At 52.0% G+C, this 21,472-nt stretch overlaps 1 protein-coding gene across 2 annotated transcripts in view; it reads left to right on the top strand.

Moving 5' to 3' along the window:
* Positions 1 to 8,310: 8,310 nt before the first annotated feature.
* Positions 8,311 to 21,472, top strand: part of INO80 (INO80 complex ATPase subunit) — a 99,274-nt gene continuing 86,112 nt past the window's right edge. Inside the window, exon 1 of one of the 2 annotated variants that reach the window (XM_078870646.1) lies at positions 8,311 to 8,671. The gene's annotated coding sequence lies outside the window, so the exon portion shown is untranslated. Of the gene's footprint in view, positions 8,672 to 12,247; positions 12,314 to 21,472 lie in introns of those variants that run through there. The other variant, XM_078870647.1, reaches the window with a different exon arrangement.

The raw sequence follows: 21,472 nt of genomic DNA, 5'->3' as shown, positions 1-21,472 counted from the left end.
TCACGCGAGACTGGCGGAGCTGCTCTACGCTGCTGCCGCCACGCTCGAACAAATTACGCGGCTGGGGGCTGGTGGACCGCCACGGAGCGACAACAGCCAACAACCAGCACGGGTTCCCGCCATTTCGACGGAGCCGGAGTTTGATTCTCCCGCCATCGCCGCAGCAGCTGCTGAGGGCGTGGCCGGGCTGAGCCTCGAATCCGACGTCGGCCGTACAGTGGCTGCAACGTCATCGACAGCGGCCAGCGCGTCACCAGTGGTGCGACCGGCGATGCCACTCGTCGTTCGCGCCGAAGCCGAAGCCGAGACGAGTGGCGGGCGCAACGGGGGGCGACCTTCCACTGCGGCCGCTGCATTACACCAACGTCTGCCTCCCCTCACGGAGTTTGTGGGCGAGGATGGAGACTGGGGCGGCTTCCAGCGGCGCTTCCTCGCACACCAGGAGATGGCGGAGTGGACCGATGCCGAAGCTCTCCGCGCGCTGCCGGCGCTGCTCGACAGCGATGCCCTCGCCACTCTCACCTCGGCGCCGAAAGACAAGCGCGCCACGCTGCAAATGGCACTGCAGTTGCTGGCTGCATTCTACGGACCACCGTCTGACTGCAGACAGCTATTTTACGATCATCAGCGGGGTTCAAAGGAGTCGCCCCTGGCGTATCGCACGAGTCTCCTGGCGCTAGCAAGAACGGCCTTCCCGCGAATGGATGACGAAGGAGTGGACGCCATGGTCACCGAAAAGATACTCTTGCTGGCTGACGAATTGGACATCATCATCGTGGCGCAGGACTACGCCGAGATGTCTTCCCTCCGGGCCGCACAACACCTCCACGCCAACTTACTCTCGCAGCGACGAAAGGCCAGCAAGGCGGCGACCGGTCGTGCTGTGGCTGCAGCCACCCTCCCGGCGGAGGAAATTTGCGCTGTCGACCGTCAGCTGCAGTGGAGAGCGGGAGTACGGCCGGCTCGGGACGGACCGGGCCGCCTTGACCAGCCAACGTCATCGCCAGCGCTCCCGCGCTGCTACAATTGCGGCCTCCGGGGTCATGTCGCCTCGGGATGCCGCTCTCCTCGGCAGCGCGGGGCGACGCCTCGACAGGACGCCGCGCCTCCTCCCAAGCTCCAACAACATAACCCGGCGAGTCGCGGCACCCCTCATGTTTGGCCCACACACACACCCATCACACACTCACGCACCGCAACGAACGGGGGGCCGAAATTGCACACCGTCGCGCCAACACGTACCACTGTGGGGACTAATATCCAACCCAGCCAGTGGTCTGTGTTGGCCCATCGCGTTGTGGCCGCGTCGTCGGGGTCGTCAGCCGTTGTGGGGCACATTGATGGGGTTGAGGTGCGCATCCTGGTCGATACGGGAGCATCGGCGACCATTATTTCGGAATTGATTTACAACATTCTTCCTGTTCAGAGCCGTCCTTTGCTGCCCGTTGATGTACGTTCTATGCTGCTAACGGGGGCTCACTGGGCATCATTGGACAAATTCGAGCGCAAATTTGTATCGGAGATATCAAATTATCTGGCCAAATTGTTGTCTCCTCCTCGCTGGCGGTTCCGTGCCTGCTGGGGACGGACTTCCTGGGCAAAATGCCGATCCGTATCTTAATCGACCAGGGCTGTATTGAGCTCCCGTCGGGCCGACGTATGGCATTTCTGCCGTCTCCCTCTGCGGGTCGGACGGCGTTCGCAATGGTACCGGCGCTCGTTGACAGAACGGTACGCGTACCGCCGGGGGCCCAGATGCTGGTGCCTCTTAAACTACGTCGGCCTTTCGCTAAAGGGATTGGGGACCAGGCGGTTCTGCTGGGCCCGTCCAGGGTCGGGGTTAGCGGACCTCATTTAATTCCGGCCCAGACCATCGTTAAGGGGGACGGGGACCCTTTCATCGCAGTCCTCAATGTGGGGTCGCGGACGGTGGTGCTTCCACAGGGGACCGTGCTTGCTCACGCAACGCCGGTGCCCTGTGAGGAACCCGTCGTAAATCACGTGAGCGCTGCCCCTCTGCCGCGACCACATACGGACAGTGATGAGGGGTGGCTCGAGGCGCCTTGTACGGGATCGACGGACCTGTCGGACATAGAGCGTCAAAAGCTTAAAACACTGCTGCGTGAATTTTCCGACTTTTTCAGTCGGAACAAATACGATCTGGGCTGTACGCATCTGCTGCATCACCATATTGATACGGGTGACAGCGCGCCAATACGCCAGAATCCTTTTAGGTTAACTCCCGCCGAAAAGGACCATGTCAAATCGGCCGTTGATGACATGTTAGCCGCCGACATCATTTCTCCTTCTACCAGCCCTTGGGGAGCGCCGATTGTCTTAGTTAAAAAACATGACGGCTCGTTGCGGTTTTGCGTAGATTTTCGTCGCCTCAACAAAATTTCTGTTGCCGACGCATACCCGCTCCCACGGATAGACGAATCGCTTGACGCCTTGGCGGGGGCGCGATTCTTCTCCACATTGGATTTGCTTTCGGGATTCTGGCAGCTTCCTCTGGACGATGATTCGAAACCCAAAACTGCATTCCGTACACCGCACGGCCTGTTCCAATTCAACCGGTTGCCGATGGAACTCCACTCAGCGCCGGCAACTTTCCAGCGATTGATGGAATTGGTTTTGGCTGGGTTACAATGGGACTCGTGCTTGATTTATTTGGATGACGTTATCGTCTTTAGCAAAACGTTCGACGAACATCTACAGAGGTTGCGGGCGGTTTTCCTCAAAATGCGGGCTGCTAATTTGAAATTTAAACCCCAAAAATGTCATTTGTTACGCGAATCCGTGCGTTATTTGGGACATATCATCGGACGCTCAGGTATTGCTACCGATCCCGCCAAAACGCAGTGTGTCAGCTCCTGGCCGACTCCCACCTCTGTGGGAGAGGTCAGGAGTTTTGTTGGATTCGCGTCGTATTACCGACGGTTTGTCGCGGATTTTGCAACGATTGCAAAGCCCCTACACGCTTTGACATCGAAGGGGGTCCGGTTCCACTGGGGACAGGAGGAGGAGGCTGCCTTCCGATCCCTCCGGGACGCGCTGGTAAACGCTCCTCCCTTGGGTTACCCTGATTTTTCAAAACCCTTTTTGCTCGACACGGACGCGAGCAACACGGGTATTGGGGGCGTGCTTTCGCAGGTGGTTGACGGCGTGGAACGGGTAGTCGCGTACGGTAGTCGGGTGTTGTCTCCAGCGGAGCAAAGATATTGTGTCACCCGTCGGGAACTGTTGGCAATTGTTAACTTCATCCAACAGTATCGCCCATATCTGTACGGTCGGCATTTCACCGTCCGCACAGATCATGCGGCACTACAGTACGCCCTGCGAGTTCAACAACCATCGGGACAATTGTCTCGATGGTTGGAGATTCTCCAGGACTTCGATTTCGAAACTACGTACCGTAAGGGCGTTCGCAACACAAATGCGGACGCTCTGTCACGGATGCCAACCACCTCCAAATGCGCATGCCTCCTGGGGTCGGGACGTTGCAGGCCTCCGAGTGAAATGTCCGTTCCGGTCTTGGCGGCCGCCGCTGACGCAACGTCGATGACGGATTCAATTGCACAAGAGGGAAAAGATTCCCTCTTGGGGTTGCCTGTTGCTGAATGGGGGCGCCTCCAGATGGAGGATACCTCCCTCCTCGCGTTGCGTCGTCGCGTCGGAAGTGCCGGGCAGGGGAGGGGTGATGTCGACTCATGGGAGATGGTCCAGGGTCTGTTAATGCATTGGGACGGGAGATCCCATCGACACCGGCTGGTGGTCCCTTCTGGGTTGCGGGGTAAGGTGGTGTGGGCCGCTCATGAGCGCCTCCTCCACCTGGGGACTCAAAAAACCCTCGCCATGCTCCAGCTAGATTTTTTTTGGCCGGGCATGACAAGGGATGTCGGGGATCTGTTGGGATCATGTCCTCGGTGTGCGCAACGTAAACCACCAGCACGGGAGTCTAACCCGCCTTTGCAATCCATCAAGGTTTCCAGGGTCAACGAGCTTGTCGCGCTTGATATTCTGGGCCCATTCCCCGCTACCCCCAGGGGCAACAGATACCTATTGACCGGGGTGGAATATTTTACGCGCTGGCCTATGGCCTGGCCCCTTGCCAACCAGTCGGCAGCAGCCATTGCGGAGGCCTTTGTCCAGGGATACGTCCTGGACAAAGGTGCTCCGGAGCGGCTGCTGACCGACCAGGGCAAAACATTTTCTGGTAAACTTCTCCAAGAAGTCTGTGAGCTCCTGGGCACGAAAAAAAATTCGTACCTCCCCATATCATCCGCAAACTGACGGGATGGTCGAGCGTCTGCATCGAACCATCACGTCGATGCTGTCCCAACAGGTCTCGGACTCACAGACCGATTGGGACCTTCAAATTCAAGGGGTCTTGGCAGCATATAGAATGGCTCCCCATGCGGCAACGGGATTTTCCCCCTTCTTCTTGATGTACGGCCGCGAACCTGACCCACCTGTTCAGACCCAGCTGCAGATCTCCGCGCCGCGGGGTAAAACTAAATTGGCCGACCACGTTAAATTCAATATTGCTAAATTAACAGAGGCACGGGAGGCTGCTATGCAAAATTCCGACCTCCGCCAAAAGGCTAACGAGAGGCTCAGGCTGGGTTGGGCGCACGTACTGCAGTGGAAACCGGGTGACAAGGCATGGTTACACTGTCCACAGGTACCGCTTGCAACCTCCTCTAAACTGGTGCGGCCGTGGCGAGGCCCTGTGGAGGTGGTTCAGGTTTTGCGGCCTCAGTGTGTACGCATCAAATGGGGGAAGCGGCGGTGGTTTGTGCACCCCTCCAGATTGAAACCCTTCGTTGCGGTCAGAGTTCCCACTTCACACACGCGTGGCCAGACATGTGGGGGGTCCGCCGACTCACAGGGTCCGTCTCCGCTGCTCTCACCTAACGTGCTGCCGGCTGTCCCGCCCCCAGGTGCACCGGGAGTGACGGGCTCACGCCCGACAAGCCCTCCTGGGGATGCCAAGGGTCACGCGGCAACGGAAAGTGACTCACTCGGACACGGACGGTTGCCACCCAACAGTCCGCCGTCCGGGGTTGCCCCGTGTGACGGGCCTGCTGCAAGAACACGCGCAAAAATGCGCAGACTTTTGTGAGGCCCAGAGAAATGTACATATGTTGTGTTCATTGTGTGTTGTGTGGGTGGTGTGTTTCCTGCACATTGGATTGTACATATGTTGTGTTCATTGTGTGTTGTGTGTGTGGTGTGTTCTCCTACAAATTGTATATAGGGTGCTCTTACGGTATTCGTATTTATTCAGGGGGGGCGCGCCGGGTTAATTCTCTTCTTGCTGTTGCAGTTCTTGTTGGTGTTCTTGTTGTTGTTATTGTTAAAAAAAATTGTGAGGCACACGCGGGTTCAAGGGGTAAATACACTTTTATTGTTGTTTTTTGCAGCCGGGACGGCTGCGAGCTGTACAGGGGGGGGGGGGGGGGGTGATGTAGGGGTGTTACGGAGGGGCTGTATACAATGGAATCAGATGGGAAAAAAACACAGTGGGCGTGGCTATGTCGGTGCACGGGCAGGTGCTTCCAGCGACGTCCGCATCGGGCAGCCTGGGGGGGCTGACTCGGAGCGGGGGGTTTGGTATAAAAGGGGATGAGCCGGAGGGCTCAAGAGGAGATGTTAAGCTAAACCAGTGAAGACGGAAGATCATCAGAGATAGAGCCCTAAACTCCCCTGGATCGCCGCCCTTATCAGGGCCGCACAGGATCGAGCCAGTGGCGTGGTCCCGAGAGCCAGAGCCGGTGCTCTTGTCAGAGCTGGTCTGGGACTCCGGGTACCGTAAGCCCGACTTACCAGTGTCGGGCTAGCTAGCCTCCTCTAGCCCATTAGTGGAGGACCCAGAGGTAGGCTAGGTGTAGCTAGAGAGTGTATCCCCAGTTAGACGGGTGAGGGGGCCGATACCCCCTCCAGTGTTGTATGTCAGTGCTGTACTGTACCGACACGGAATAAATACGTGTGCCTCCAACCCCGGTGTCAAGGTCTCCTGGAACATTATTACAATAGTGTAATATTACAATGTATAGTCGAAGGTGGTGTATAGTAATACAGTATGTAATTTAATGTTGGGTTTGTCTATGGCAGTATATACTACGGGGTAGACCCGTGTGATGTAAGAGAAAAAAGTTTAGCTGGAAGCATATTATATTTTTTGCGACATAGAACTGTAATGTATTACTTACTGTTAGTAGCTCAGCTTATTGGAGAGTATATTTAGTATACTGATGATACTATGTAGTTTATACTTTAGTTTTTTACGTGGTGGTTTAGTTACTGCAGCTACATACTATTAACATTCCTTCCCTTTATTAATGCTACCCCTATCCCCTCCCTTTGATGCTGCTAATCCTGCATAATGCACGGGCATAATATGACTTTGAAACCCCCCGCCCACCTCCTACGCATTTCACAAGTAGTGACTAATCCCATATCTGCATTTCCCATAAATATGCTAAATTCCTCTTGATATGCAAATTATTTTGTCAAGGCGCTCTTCCTCCTCCAACCCAGCTTAAATATATGCTCCAAGCCTGGGGTGTTTCATTCAGACGCTGTCTTCCCGACAGACCTGTTCTTCACCTGAGGACGGCTGCTTGCGTTGTGGCCGAAACGTCGTGAGAATTATTTAATTATGTTTTATTTTTTATATTTTATTATTTCCCTTCTACGTGACTTTACCGAAAGAACCAAGAAGACGAACACTATCCATAAGGTGGTGACCACCGTTCCTACTCTCACTAACACTCGGGAGCATTACATAGCATGACCAAGGCAAGGGGACGACTGCTTGGTTACGAACGACGATCTGAGACTTGAGGACTTCTTATGGCATCTTCATCCCAGAGTAGAACAGCCCCGCTCCCCGTTCACACCCCGTTTATAACCGCTCCGGCGTGGCCGGCTCCGTCCCAGGCCACGCCCCCCTTCTCGATCCTTCAGGAAGGTCTGAGCCCCCAACCACGTGACCCCCAAGCTTCCCCCTGGGGCCCTTGGCCCCCCTTTATCTGGTCACGTGTTCTGTTGGGTTCACGCGGAGTGCCACGGCCTGACCCGACCCCCGTGACACCTGCCTACAGCCCCCATACCGAGCCGACACGGTTGTGACGTCTTATTTCCCTACGCTCGTACAGTCCCGACATAGTTGTGACGTCATATGTCACTACATCTTAACTTCAAAGGCCCGGGGTGCCATTGTACCGCGCGGCCAATTGTGCGCTTACCTGCCGTTACCGCCCCCCCCCTGTTACCGTGTCCTCCCTCGAGTGCTGCGCGGCGGCTGCGGGCGGCAGCGGCCACCCATTGTCCCTTTGTCTGGAAGGGCGCTTGTACCTTTCTTGCTCAATGTTCCGCCCTCCGTTCTCCCCCCAATGTTGTGAGTAACTCATTGCGGTTGGCCCAGGGAACCTTTTCTTTCTGCGCCCATACAATTATAAACCGATTTTAGACGCATCGCAATGTAACCTGTCCTGCGAGGGTCGGCCAATCTCCTGGCACCGGAAAACCATGGGACTTTCCCTCTAGGGGCCCTTCTGATTAAAATCCGATGTGCTAGGCAATCCCCCGCCAGGACACTACGTGGGTACAAGTGCTACGTGTCTGCGGAGTTGCTCCGTGGTCATGGCACCACACTTTCACCAACCACTCCAAAATGATGGGGTGTTTTGGCCATTCCCATTACAGTATTGAGTATTTTCGGCTTCGTGTGGGGGCGGTATTGGGTCAGCCGATGTGGCAGTTTCACTCCTCCCTGCGTGATCCACCAACCCCTGCCCCAACGGCGCCTTGCACAAGTGGGCTCATCACATATGGCATCCATTTTTTCGTTATAGATATTTTTTCAATGTTCATCGCTTACATTGTATTCCCCACAACATTAGTCGTACGTAACGTGTCGTTGCTGCTATTGTTGTTTTCAAACAACGTCGTTGATATTGCCCATTGTTGCTGTAATCCTAACCGCCGCGCGGCCCGAGGCGTCACGTGACGCGAGTTTCCCGCGCTCGGCGCGCACCCCGCCCCGCGCGCCCCACCGCGCCCCGACGTCACCTTCGGCAATCTCCGGAAGGCGCGGGAAGAGCAATCGAGCGCCGAGCGGGTCGAGCGCTCGCTCGGGATCGACCCCCCGCAAACAGGGCCGCGCTCGGGCCCCCAGTCCTCGCCTGACGCGGATCGCCCTGGAGGGGGCGGCTCTGCGCGGCCGGGTGCGGCGCGGGCGGGGCGCTCCGGGGGGCGGGCGAGCGTCGCTCGACGTGCGATTGGTCGAGCCGCGGCCGGGCCGGCCCTGGCGGTGGAGGCGCAATGGCGGGCGGCGGCGCTCGGCTTGGAGGAGGGAAGCGGCGGCGCAGGGAGGGCAGGAGGGACGCGCGCGCGGGAGGCGCCAACGCGTCCGGCCCGCGCCATAGCAATAGCAGCCGCAGACGCAGCAGCAGCCGGTGGCGCCGCGCCTTGCTCCTGCCGCCGAGCGGCACACAGCCGCGCACGCAGCCGCTCAAGCCGCGTGATCCCCGTGCTAACGCAGGCAGCGCCGCGGCGTTCGCCGGGCGTAGAGGAGCGAGGAGGATTGCGAGGAGGAGAGGCGACGAGGAGAGGCGACGAGGAGAGCACGGGCCGACGCGCAGGAGGCGGAGGGCGGCGAGAGGTGAGCGGGCCACGCGGCTCTGCGGACGGGCAGGCGACGTGGCCTCACGTCTCGCGGGCTGCGGGAGGGCTCTGGGCTCCTCCAGGGTCGCCCGGCGCGGGGTCTGGCCTGGTAGGGTCGGGTCCGCCTGGGCCACGCTGGTCGTGTCGCGCCTGGCCGGGCCGCGCTGGGTCTCTGCGCTTCTACCCCCGGGTCTAGACCGGGTCGGGTCCCGTGAGGTGCGTTTGTTGAACTCTCAGTTGACCGGGTCTGGGTCGGTTCAGGACTGAGTTGGAGGTCCCGATGCTGGAGGATCTCCGGACCCTTGGCCGTGTGGTGCTCAAACATTAAACCATCAGTGTTGATTTTACGATGCCGTGCTGAGAATTGCACTCGTTATTGTTAATGTGTACATAGTTTCAGCAGAATTGAAGGGTCCGAGGCTTGTTAAAAAAACGAAATTCAACCGTTGGACGTTTAATGTAGGATTTCTGCTGGGTAAACTGGCCGGGTTGAGGAGGGAATTGGTTTGGGTTACAGGCGCGGCTTTGCGGATACTGGTGGTTCGAACCCCATCCATACGGGCTCATTAACTCGCCTTGGGCTGCGTCAGACCCAATATAAAATTTATTTTGTGAGCGAATCCCACGTGTACACTCGATATGTACAGCCAGACTAGCGACTGAAATACCCGACTTGGGATATGTTGTGCTCGGTCGGAGTTAATTTGGGCGATGTATACTGGTGCCGAGCCACTGTCGATATCGCCATATAATGTGATCTGTTTAAATGAGCGAATAAGAGGCGAGCGAGGCGAGCCCCGCCGGGGACACGTGCTGATGTACAGTGCGCACTGTGCCGCCATGGCCGCGCTGCGCTAGAGGTCACCACGGCGAGGAGGAGGAGGACGCCGTGGCCCTGCCGGGAGATGTTGAACCGGGCATGAGATGGGCCTAGCCATGAGGCCGTGTGCTGCGCCATCCACACCCAGGCGTCCGAGTCATTGCCAAGCACACGCACACACGTGTACACACGAGCCGCCATCCGACACTGCCAGTGGCAGTAAAGAGACCCGACATCGCTTGTTTCCAAGCTAGGTGCTCTTTCAAGCCGTGTGATTTGTGGAGAGACCCGGGTGTTCACCATGGGTTAACTGGGACAACCTGCCTGGTAAATGTTACCACCTGCACTCCCCGAAGTGTCAACTGGCTGTGTTGTATCTGCCTCACGTTCTACTCGATATTAGTGTCCGTGCTCTGAGGATGGCTACGGTCAACAAGTGCCCAGGAAGTAGCGTATTTCACGAGCACCCTCCACAGAGGCCGATCTTGACACCACTGGCGTCAGTAATCGGCAAGTCGACTCGGCCCCAGGATCGTCCTGTGCACCTCGTACACCCACCTCTTGCCATTGCAGCGCCGGTTTAACCCCCTCTATCCGATCAAACTGGCAATGCTTGGGATTTCGGGCTCCATGGCCAGTGCATACTGACCTGCCAAATAATCCCACTCGCAGGACTGTGTCCAGATATCTCAACTGTGTTAGCTCCCAGCGCAATCCAACCATTGAGGATATATAGTAGGCAGTTCAACCTGTTAATGTGAAGTTGGTGCAAGTGTTCCTACGAGGGGGTCCACATGACACGAGCGAAGATATAACAAGCGGCTGGTGAGCTTGGCTAAGAAGACTTGGAGCTGAGTGTGGAGCGTGAGGCCAGGTAGCTTTCACACAGCATTATGAAGCCGATGAAACATTGCATATCAACTTAGTTGGAGCATTACCCGTGCTGTCCAGAAAAACAGAGCCACCTGTGAACACACTGCCCAGATATAGGAACTTCCCCAAACTAAACCACCCCAATGCTCGTATAAGGTTCTCAATGACGATGCCTGTGTAGGCATGTTCAATTGACGGGACCCGAACTCAAAATAAGGAGCAAGCACCAAGTCAGCAGAATACGTAGAGAGGTTAGCCAGCAGGGAGCGACCCATTGATCAGCCTCCCTTATATGTATATTTATTAGATTAAATGTACACTGGTATAGTTAAGGATCACATAGTGTAGGAGCACCAGGACAATCCCGTGATACCTCTTGGTCCACAAATAATGTATCTGTTGCCTGTGTAAATTCCGTACACATCTGTTGAACCAACAGAGAATATGGCATATATGCAGGACTGCCAGATTCCTCCAGTCTAAAGAAAGATTTGTATTCTGCCCCTGTCATGCTTGCCCTTAATGATGGTAATATGATGGTTCTAAAATTGACATGTTAATGCAATGAAATATCGTATTGTGATAATAGGCATCTCGCAACCACCAATCGTCATTGCAGCATTGAATGACTCTAGAACTGTGAGCACATTTGTCTCCACATTATAGAATATGGGAATAGTAGTTGGTGTGAATTGATCCTCCGCTTTCTCGAGCTGAAACATTATTAGCTCGGGTTCCTGCTGAGTTCTTGGCCTGGTACCCATTGCTGCCATAGCGATAGCAAGAGCTACGGTCATAAACCTCTCCCAGCATTGCGGATAGTGAGGGGAACAGGATAAAATTATTGCTTACAGCTTTCGACATCTAGTTAAGACAGTGTGAGTACAACAGACGCATATCGCATTTGACCAGCGAATGGTTGGTGAACAAACCAGCTACATGGCAAGTTGTCAAAAGTTAATGTTTGGTCGGGTCTGTACCTATGATGCCATGTGAATGCGACGGTGAAGGAATAGATTGTTTGTCTTTGCACCCATTGACTGTAAAGACTGACATTTTAAGATTTTTTTAACTCTGTTAATGGGCATTAATGAGGTTTGGATTGAGTTTCACTCTTCTATAGCTTGTGATTACAATGCACATCTGCATTTTATTTCATACCAATGCATCTCATCATTGCCCATGTTGTCTGAATATATAAATACACACCTTATCTCACTGATTTCTATATCAATAATACATTTTCACGCCATTTTCTCACTTTTCTTTTTTTACTAATTCGATACCTGAAATGTGTCCATATTAAAACTTATCTTCGCTGAATTTATATTCTCTCGTCTCATGGCATTATTGAATTGTATCTGTATTTTTCTTCTCATGTCCCTACATATGTCCTCATAACCAATCTTAGTACTGTATTCCACATATAAACTTAGCTAGCCATGTTTGTTCAGGCCTTGTGGCAGGATTACTTCTGCCACGATTGTGAATGCTATAAGTAAGCTCCTCGATCTTCGTAGTTTATGCATGGTTTATCCTAATTTAAAGCTTTCGTGACTGCAGGAATCCATACTCTTTGGTTCTTTTGATACAGTCACATAGGTATAAAATTAAATAAATCACGACGTTTTGGGCGCAACACAAGCGTCCGTCATCAGGTGGGAAAGCATGGTCTGCTGCTGAGGCAGACTGTTTTAAAAGGTTTGAAATAGGTGTAGCCCAAGGGTCATAAAGAAGTGGCCGGGGCTAGTGATGTCATTGTGAGAAATTAGAATGTAACTGTAAGATAGGAAAGCGGCCTCCTCTACGAGGGCACGGAAGTGGCTATGTTAATGTGAGAGATTAGCATGATGTTAATGTGAGAAATTTGCATGTAACTGTAGAAAGGGAGGAGAGCGGCCTCCTCGACGAGGGAGTGCAACCCAACGGGTGCAATCCAAAGGGCATGTGAGTATGAGAGTGCAATGCAAAGGACATGTGAGCATGAGAGATCTAAGAGAGGCATAGAGAGAGAGAGACAGAGTCGGAAATAACAGCTGACATAGGCAGGTAGGATTGAAACATCAGTCAGTTAAGACTTTACCTGGTTAATAACGTCCTTCCAATGATTGCTCAGTTTGTACCCATCTTCTCGGTTGAAGTTGTGTCTGTGTTTATATATATGGATGGCTTCATGACTTTACCGAAAGAACCAAAGAGTAGAAATTTCTGAAGGTAGCCGGTAGGTTTGCAGAGTACCTCCATCTTGGAAAAATCTGTTTCGTGTGAGCCCACAGCGTTAAAACAATGATCAGGAACGGCAGAGGTATTGGTCCTACCGTGTTTCAGATCCGCCTTGTGTTCATGAACGTGGTCTCAGGTGTTGGTGTTGGTCGGAGATGCAACGGGCCCTATGGTGTAGTGTTTTTATGAGGGAATTCTTCTGGGCTGGATGGTGGTGGTGGGAGTCAGGCGTTAGATAGGCATCCGTGTGGGTGGCTTTCCTGTAGACCGAATGTCCCAACGAGCCATCAGGTCTCTTCTCAATCAAAACATCCAGGAATGGTAGCTTGCCATCCTTTTCCACTTCCATGGTGAATTTGATAGACGGCTGTATGGAATTGATGTGGTTGAGAAATTGGTTCAGTGCTGGCAGGCCATGTGGCCAGATGACGAACGTGTCATCTACGTATCTCTTCCACAAAGAAGGACATAGGGTAGATGTCTGGATGGCATCTGTCTCAAATTTCTCCATGAAAACATTCGCTACCACTGGCGATAATGGAGAACCCATTGGGGTACCCTCATTATGTTTGTAGAATGTGTCTCTCTCCCTCTATGCCTTGCTTTCCTCAGCAGAAGACCATGCTTTCCCACCTGATGACGGACGCGTGTGTTGCGCCTGAAACATCGTGATTTATTTTATTTCATACCTACGTGACTTTACCGAAAGAACCAAAGATTATGGTTTATCCTCATCTTTAAAATACATTTGATTCATGGCAACTAGTGTTTAATATATCAAAGGATTGTGTCCTGTTTATCTGTTTGTGAGTAAATTCTTCCATCTTTCATCATGTAATATATAAATGAATGCTTAATTTGCCATGGTTAAAATTGTAATTGGTACCTTGAATAAGTTTTCTTGAAGACCAGGAAGCAGGATTGCTTCTGCCACAATCACAAATGCTGGAACTGTTATGCCATCATGTCCTGAGGCTGTGCATACGTTTTAGTTACATCTTTTTATTTGTTTTAAGCACTATTAATCGTTTAACGTGTTTCCACTTAATTCTGGCATGGGTTTTCATGGTAATACTTTTTTGCTCTCGTTAGTTTGCACAGTTCCACCTTGCAATGTCCTTAACTGCCACCACTGCTGTTGTTAAAGAACTGCCTAGCTCAATGGGCCTTACCATCTCTTTATTTATGTATGTTGAACTTCTTTCACACCTTATGTAGCCAACTGTGATAATCTCAGACATAGATGGTTGGCCTTTATCTCTCATCTCGCTGCATCGGTCCCATTTGCCGCCTGCTTTCTGCCGTTGCAACTGCATCTCTCACCCACATTGTCTTAGGCCTCTGTATTTCTTGCCTCCACTCATCTCACTGCATCTTTCACTCTCGTAATGCATCCCTCACTTTCCCAACAGATCTCACTCTTCTAACACCTGTCTTCCTGCTTTTACTTTTTCCAGTCGCATGGTCTCTTCTATTCACCTAATTATACAAAAAATAACCCTTTACTTTTCAGTTTCCAATTCAGATAGTCAGATAACTAATTATTTGTTTGGCATTCAGAGGGCTAGAAAAACAAGCACTTGCTATTTGAAGCACCCTGAGAACGCTTCCTATATAGGCTTGCCAGTATGTAGTGTTTGTGGCATTCACCGTTTTATTTCTTGTCATTTATGCAGCATATATTCTAAACCTTCAGGCTAATATAAATCAAACATACAACCCTTTAACATTCCCACATATAAGTTATTGTATGCTGTCTCTTTAAATCCCAAATTTGCTTACGCAATATTATATCTGAACCGGTATTGGAATTGTCATTAAATATGAAACTGAGGAGACCTATGTGACCAATGTCTTGTGCATTAGCTAAATAAGCTAAATGTGTGCATGGCTCCTCATGTGGAAATGCGACAGAGATATTGAAGAGGGAAAATATAAAACAATTACAATAGCACCGACTGAGTCATATTTAGCTTTTGGAGTCGCTGCAATAGCAAGGGACATGACAAATAAAAGCCACACTTGTTTTGTTGTTGCTAAATTGCCAAATGAACTACTCGACTGGAACCTAAAGAACACGAACAGGGAGGGTCTGAAATGAAACTCAATGCGGAAATGTTTATATTGCGTACAGTATCGCTTCCTCAGTACGTCGCTAAGTATTTTTTTGTGCTCGCATTTTTTACTTAATGGTGCAAATGAATATTTGTATTCATTTTAGCCACGATGATGACTTTGTCAATGCACGGGGCGTGCGCTCATGCCTTGCGCGCGGCAGCCAAATGCATTGTTAACAAAACGCAGCAAGCGTGGGCTGTGCAGCAGCGCTCGCCCTAAGCCTTCTCCTTCCGTCGCTCAGGCCTTGTGGTCTCGCAAGCCTCGTCACGGTCGCCTATTCCCAGTCAGCGGTTGTGGCGCATGCTAAAAAACGCAGTGTGCAAGCACGTTCCTGCAGTGGAGCAGTGTGGGGTCTGATCTGTATCCACCCGGAAGGAATGTCGTGTTGAAACTGCTGCAGGCAAGACTTGGTACAGTGCAAAAAGGCTGCCTGCTGCTCTACCAGTCGTATTGTGCATTGGTTTTCAACTGAAATTAAACCGTGTTTTTTATTTACAGATATAATTATACAAAGGCAGTGTTGCAGTAGGGTTTTTTTCTTCAATTACAGCCTTACATTTTCTCCCAGGTTTAAGTCTTGGAACAGGTTAAACCTCATTTAACAGGATTTGAGCACGGCTGGATCACACTGTTAATGTTTAGCTCCCACATCCACGTTGCATATTTTGCAGAACGTTCAGTAGAGAATTGACTAAAGCATTGCAATGAATAGACGATAAAGATCCAGTGACGATATTCATGACAGTGGGCATTAGGAGTTAATGTCATATCCTAAATTCGATTTTTTTTCCTGCCAATATGACAGGAAATAGGTTTTCACCCGATGAAAAAAATCCATTGAATATATTTCTGGCATCACTAATGCTGCATTACCAAATACATATAAATGCCCGTGCAGAACATATTTTTTTCTGTATATGAACATATAAGCACATTACCAATATAAAACTCTCCACTTTTTATGAATTTGAAAGCTAGATTTCATGACCATCAGTACCAGGCTTGCTTTTGCATTACGCTCAAGGCATGTGCCTCAAAAACATTATTCTGTGAGCAAAAGCAGTGTGTTTTATGTATTATTCTGAAGAGTTTGATAGAATATACTTTAATAATAGAGTGATTGCATTGCTGATATTTAAGCGCATTGCAGAGCTTTTTCCATTGCCAAACCCCTTGTGACGGTGGGACCACTTGGGAGAGAGGCTGATATTCCTCAGGGCTTAGCTTATCCAATGGACTGTGGCATCTTGAGATGTGCACATGGTTGAGTAGTTCTCTGCCTATCTGCTCAATTAGCCTTCAGAGCTAGGCTTGACTGAAGTAACTGTGACATGTGTGTGTTTTATTATCATTAATGATGATGCTGAAACAAACGCATTACCCGTGAAAGAGCCCCTCTGTAGTCTTTCGTGAATGCCCACTATTTGAATCGAGGATGTCAAGAATCCCGGCTTAATACCCCATCACGGACATAGACGTTGACCCTACAAGCCACTGTTTCTCAAACTCCAGTTGTTATAAGCCCCGTGGTGCGGCGATCTGTGGTTAGTAACCATCAGGTACGTGTAACTTGTTGTGGCTTAACTTGCATATGCATAGCAAAGGTCAGTAAACCTACAGTGGTTTGAGAAAGACCACTTTAATCACCCACCTCTGCCTACAAAGGCATGGGTTCAACATTCTAACCCAATAGACACAAGGGCTCAATATCTTTATCCGATATATGCATGGGCTCAACATCTGCTATTTGCAGACAGATAATTGCACTTCTGTATTGGTATCTCGGCCTCGCCGTACGCTGCGTTGCACCGCTAGTCGAGTAGATAACCATGTGTTCAATAAACCCTCGGAGCCAGGATGACCGTCCAACTCCGATCGTCATTTATTGATTGTAACAGGTAAAACTGGTGAGAAAACACAGATACAGCATCTGTTATAATTCGGAAACACCCACACAATGAACACCACAGCATCAGAACATTGTCTCAGATAACAATAGATCCTGGAAGGACCAGGCCCCCACATTACCCCTGAACAACTAGACAAAGGCACAAGCTGGTGCGTTGCATACAGGCACATAGTGTGAATACACTGCACCCCAAATGTACAGCATTACACTTAACACTAAACTGTGGATGAGATACTTCGTCATCACTCTCAGGATCGCAACATAGGCACAAGTCTGACTCGACCTACTAAATCACAAGTAACATCCACAATAAGGAAAGTCACAGGCTTTGTTACTAACTAGGCCTCGTATTTACTACAACAACTTAACGGCACCATAAAGGCATTTACATTGCTATAACGGTCATTCCAACATTACAACAGCATTTCCAATATTATAGGAATATAAACAACTTACAGATAATGCTTCTTAAGCTCCCACAATGGACAAGTGCGGCTGTGGTCTCACTGAGATGCGATGCGTGCCGCCATCTTGACTTATCTGTGTAATGGCTGACGCCCGTGTGGTACAGTGGAAATCTAACATCGTCACTTCCTGGTCACGTGACCAACATTAGCATCAAAAAACAGGAACTTCCTGTGAACGTACGCTCCCCATCTGCCGTGAGGCAAGACAATTGGTAACATGCCATATTGCATTAGAAAATGTTAAACATGTTTGGCAGACTCACAGATTTGGATCAGAATATCTAATTTTACTTCTCTAATTAGGTGCATTGTATTGCAAAGTTATCATTGTCAGTAGGAATCCCACCTACACAGCTCATGTGTAATGTATGTGGCATATAGCTGTGGCTTTGACAAGTGTGTTTGTCTGGTGATTTAGTTAATTTTCTTTTCCTCCAGTAATGCGCTTAAAGAAGATATTAAAAAAATATGCGTTTTCTAGTTTGTGTTCTTTTTTAAATTTACGTGCCTATTTTCACCATGTCATTATGGAAATGCAGATCTTAATGAAGGAGATGCTGAATTTTGCCAGCTGTCTCACGGATAAACTAAGGGTTTGGCTTGAGGTTAATGTTTGTGCAACAGTAACTGGGTGTGAATGAGAGTGAGTGCTCGGCCTAGAGCCAAACAAGACATGGCATATAAGTGTAATAAAAGACTCCGTCAGGCACTGCTGGTCTCCGCTTGTCTTTTATTTAGGTTCTTCTCCGCACCCCCCACTGGCCTCTTCCACGGACCAGCGTCGTCTCGCGCGCGCCCCGCGCACGCGCTTCCTCCTCAGCTCCTCCACTCGTCCTCACACCCCGCTGGTCCTGACAAGGGACCAGCGTCTCCTCTCGCGTGCCCCGCACGCTCCTCCCGCGTGCCACGCGCGCTTCTCCCGCGTGCCCCGCGCGCTCCTCTCGCGTGCCCCGCGCGCTCCTCTCGCGTGCCCCGCGCGCTCCTCTCGCGTGCCCCGCGCGCTCCTCCCACGTGCCACACACGCTCCTCTCGTGTGCCACGCATGCTCCTCTCGCGTGCCCCGCACGCTCCTCCGTCCGCTCCTTCGCCCACTCCGCACACCGCTGGCCGACGGTGTGCCGAAGCCCCATCAGCCACGTGGCTGATGGCGCGGCGGCCACCCAACGTGGTCCCGCTTATTCACTCCATCAACTGGCCTCGATCTCTTCCGGGCTCCCCTCTATAACCTCTCTCCCACGTGACCCTGACTCCTCCCTTCCGGATCGTCAGATCCGGCCTTCCCATACTGCCCTGCTGGCTCCACCTCCATTCACCTCGCTTCCCATTGGAGCTGAGGTGAACGGCGGCCCCTCTCACACGCCCCCCATACCGGGCTCCGCCCCCAATACCCCGGGTCGTGTGATTGGGCCAGAGTCCAGCAGCAACCCCATTTACGCTCGCATTACATGACCCACCCCCCCCTGATGAAAAATCCAGCCGTCCCGGCTGCAATAGGATAAAATAATGCAAGCGACGGCATCACAATCAGGAATCACCCCAGACACAACGAAGAGTACAACGACAAACACAATTAACGAAAGGGAAGGGATCTGGATCCGGTACGGAACACCGGTCCGTCTTCCGTCCAACAAGCAAGAAGAATTAAGGAACGGAAAGCAATACACAACAACGGTAACTGACACGCAAGAACGGCCGACGGGCATAAACCAGGAATGCGGTGTCTTAGAGCGTGTCCGTGTTGCTGTTCTATCCGCCTGGCTCAAGTCCAACTTCAGAGAGCAACTGGTAGAGCAGGAGTGACGAACAGGCGCTCCACTCCCCCTTCAAGTCCACATCCGGTTAGCACAACCGGTAACACCCATACAACCAAAATTTAGGGTCCCCTCCGAATTGACCAATTTCCGAACAGGTACGCACAACTAATAACAATCCCGAACCCAATGGTCAAAACAATGCACCGCACTCCGTATCCGTACAGAAAGTCTATACAGTACATGCAGTCAGCATATCGCGATTACAAGCAGCAAAAAAAAAATCATCAAAATAACCACGTCGCACACGGCAACCCACGGGATGGTAACAGCAACAGCGCGGGACACTCGACGCAACCGAATTAATAATTAACCTCGCCATCAAGATAACATCCCCATGCCGCAATGCATAACCACTATTTGACACAGAGCAACACAAACAGACAGCCCGTCCATCCTCACACACACACACCCCGACCCGCGCTCCGCACGCTCGAGACATACAAACAATCGCACCCCGGCACAAGCAAGATGGGTGAGGTGTGTGTTAGGGCCGGGTGCATATTGTCACGACTCGCCCGGGGCTGCAGCGAGCAGAGGACGGCAGGGTGGTGACTTGAGACGCCTCGAAGAACTCGGACGGTGAGCGCGGCGTCCTCTAGCGACTGCTCCGGTGTCTCGCACACGAGCCAGGACGGAGGTACTCCCGCCCCGGCAGCAGCAGCGTCGGCGCCCTCTCCTTGCGGCTCCTTCCCGCAAAACAGCTGCTCAGCAGCAGGATGCACACCACGCGGCGCCTCCGAGATGGCAGCGCATGGCCGCCTCTTCGCCCCGATGTTCAAGATGGCGGCGGCTTCCCGCCGCGGTGGCGACAAGATGGCGGCTTCCCGCCATTCGTCCGAGACCACACCCAAGATGGCGGCGTCCTGCCGCGTGTCGGAGAGGGTCGGAAGCATCGCAGAGGCCCCAATGGTGGACGGCTTGGCCCCACCCGAAGGCTCCCCGCTCGAAGGCCCGCCCCGTGGCCGATCCGGCATTGTCGCTGGCGCCACCAGAATGACAAAATCCAGCAGAACGGCCTGCAACGAATCAAGCTGGACTGCCACGTGTCGCTAGCCGTCCTCGGTGCCCCCCCCCTACCATGGTCGGGACCCCCACCGCCGGTGGAAGGTCCTCTTCATCTTCTGAAGATGGTGCAGGTATATTCTTTTTCTTGAGATGTTTCGACATCTCGTTCCACTTCTGACTCCAGTGTAATAAAAGACTCCGTCAGGCACTGCTGGTCTCCGCTTGTCTTTTATTTAGGTTCTTCTCCGCACCCCCCACTGGCCTCTTCCACGGACCAGCGTCGTCTCGCGCGCCCCGCGCACGCGCTTCCTCCTCAGCTCCTCCACTCATCCTCACACCCCGCTGGTCCTGACAAGGGACCAGCGTCTCCTCTCGCGTGCCTCGCACGCTCCTCTCGCGTGCCCCGCACGCTCCTCCGTCCGCTCCTCCGTCCGCTCCTTGGCTGATGGCGCGGCGGCCACCCAACGTGGTCCCGCTTCTTTACTCCATCAACTGGCCTCGATCTCTTCCGGGCTCCCCTCTATAACCTCTCTCCCACGTGACCGTGACTCCTCCCTTCCGGATCGTCAGATCCGGCCTTCTCATACTGCCCTGCTGGCTCCACCTCCATTCACCTCGCTTCCCATTGGAGCCGAGGTGAACGGCGGCCCCTCTCACACGCCCCCCATACCGGGCTCCGCCCCCAATACCTTGGGTCGTGTGATTGGGCCAGAGTCCAGCAGCAACCCCATTTACCCTCGCATTACATAAGTTGTGGTGGTGGTGCTTTTTGTGCCGTGTCTTGAGTGGCTCTGTATGTTTACATTGGCATTAAGTGAGGATGACATATTTTTTTCACCGACTGATAAAGTGGGGAGGAGCGGTGGCACAGATATTACGCACTTGTAGTCTGAACCAGGATGCCAGAGTTCGAATTCCGGCCACGGCTATCATGAGTGGCGAGCGATTACTGAATCATTCCCGGGTTCCGCACTTTTACCATTCATCCACTGACTTGCGTGGCAAAGTGCGGCCAACATCCTCCACCACCGGCACTGCCCTGGAAGATCTTCGTCCAGCAAGTGCCTTGACCAAGGGCCGTGCGCTATCATTGTTATGTATACAACGGCACAGTAGCAATAGTGAAAGTCGATGGGGCCAAACTCTGGGCTGCATGCTGGATGGTTCAGTTCCTCTAAAGGCACACTTCTGTGATAGCAGCCTGGACAAATTGTGGCATGTGAACTGGAGCGTTGTTGTGAAGGAGGAACTCCACACTCGTAAAAAACAAATGGTGGCCGAGCTGGTAGCTGGAGCCAGAATGGACTGAAACTTTGTAGACATTAAGAGCAGATGTTTTGCAACCTGCTTATCTACATAGCTTCCCCACTGTTCCTTGCTTGGGTAGATGATGGCTTTCATGTAATTCCCACATGATCTAAAATTCTAGTCTGTGAATTTGTGTCCAACTGCAATAACTTTGGATTTTACCTTTGATCCCTGGATAATGTTTTACTTTTTGTTGGTGATGTTTATGGTAATTTATGTAGATACCAAAACCTTTGTACATTCGTTTCCCCCAACACCATTT

Source organism: Lampetra fluviatilis, chromosome 30 (genome assembly GCF_964198595.1).
Source record: "Lampetra fluviatilis chromosome 30, kcLamFluv1.1, whole genome shotgun sequence".
Taxonomy (NCBI): domain Eukaryota; kingdom Metazoa; phylum Chordata; class Hyperoartia; order Petromyzontiformes; family Petromyzontidae; genus Lampetra; species Lampetra fluviatilis.
Note: the sequence above shows the minus strand (reverse complement) of the source record. Positions and strands in the feature narration are given on the sequence as shown.